The following is a 1,536-nucleotide window of genomic DNA, read 5'->3' on the forward strand; positions in this document are numbered from 1 at the left end:
TTTCCTGGGTAGAGGCAGCACCTTGAGACTTGGTGATCTGGAGTCCCATGTTGCTGTTTATGTCCTTCTACCCCTGTCCCTTACTCCGGTGGTAGTTCAGGTGTGTGTTCTGCAGGATGTGTTCCTATTCATAGGGGTGGAATTCTGTAGTGACAGTTTTTGTTAATGTGATGCCTTTAAGCGGTGTTCCTTTGGTTACGTGTGCTTCAGTTGTCAACCTTATCATTCCTCTTAAGGATTCCCTGGCTAATCTCTCCTGGCTGAAATACTACCATTCTAAGGGAGGATTGTTGCTGACCACCTAGACTAGTAATGGGTATAATGTGTGCTGGTTGTTAATTCACTCGTGCCTACAATCTTTCATTCATTGAGAATATTTTTGAGCTTCTATAATTTGCCATGCACTGCTTACAACTAACTTAGAGTTATTCGTACATTGGTGGGTAAATCAAAACTCCTGCCTGTCAAGATAGAGATATCATCTAGAGCAAGTTCATGAAGGTTTCTATGGTCCATGAGTTCAATGCAAAATTTTATGAAGATCCTCATTTCCAAATATAGCTTATTCTTTGTAGCTTGAAAAAGTGATCTTCTTTCAGGCATGATCTGACAAGGGGACATTATTTCCCTGAGTGCTTAAGATGACCATGAATATTGGGTCATTGTAGTAGAATCCATGTATCATATTGCAGTCAGTGAACATACGGCTTTCAGACCCTTCATATTTCGTTGCCTTTTAGTTACCTCATGTTCCTTTGACTTGGGTTTTGGTCATGGGAAGTTAAAAAATTCTCTGTAATGAAGTTCAGTTCAGTGGAAGGATTTGATGTTTGAACATGATACCTCCATTTAACCCAGGTCAGATTTACCTTCTTTAGAAAAGCCAAAAATTTTAATGGGTTTAGAATGAATTGATTCAATAATAATAAAGAGTAGTATTTCAATTCACTCATGGTATCTGCAATAGGCCAGGGGCTATATAATCTGCTGGTCTGCATCAACTTCACATGTGGGCAAGGGAATATATAGGTCAATTGGAAGTTAAAGAAAAGCCAAATGTGCCTGAAGCGTTCCCTTATCACCTTGGTACTTGAGTGGAAATTCTCACCACTAATATAACTATGATTATATGTAAGGGATTTAATTTAAAAGTACATTTTAATTTGGTTTTCCATCATTCCTTACTTAAAAGTATCATATATTGGCCACCTTACCAAGAATTCATTTTTCTGATTAATAATTCCTTTCTGCCTATTTTTTAAAATTACTGAAGACTGTGCATTGAGAGCACATGGTTTCCAGTAGAGTGGAAGAATCAGGAAAATATGGGAAACATACCAGGTCCACGAAGGGGTGTAACCCTGTATATCCTAGAAAGTAGGGTACAGGGACATCAAAGGCTAGCCTGATCTGCTTCACAGTTGGCTCAGGGTAGATCCTGCCAGGATTCATTGTAAAGACAGACCAAAATGTGGAGATAGACATGATAGAAATGCTGCCCAGAGAAACACAGGAACTATGTGACATTTCTGGTTG

At 38.9% G+C, this 1,536-nt stretch overlaps 1 protein-coding gene across 2 annotated transcripts in view; it reads left to right on the forward strand.

The window, feature by feature from the left end:
- The window catches only part of FMNL2 (formin-like 2), a 134,785-nt gene that overhangs the window by 46,293 nt on the left and 86,956 nt on the right, over positions 1-1,536 (forward strand). The gene's annotated exons all lie outside the window — the stretch shown is intronic.

The sequence above is a fragment of the Galeopterus variegatus genome, unplaced genomic scaffold, assembly GCF_000696425.1.
Source record: "Galeopterus variegatus unplaced genomic scaffold, G_variegatus-3.0.2 Scaffold1312, whole genome shotgun sequence".
NCBI lineage: Eukaryota > Metazoa > Chordata > Mammalia > Dermoptera > Cynocephalidae > Galeopterus > Galeopterus variegatus.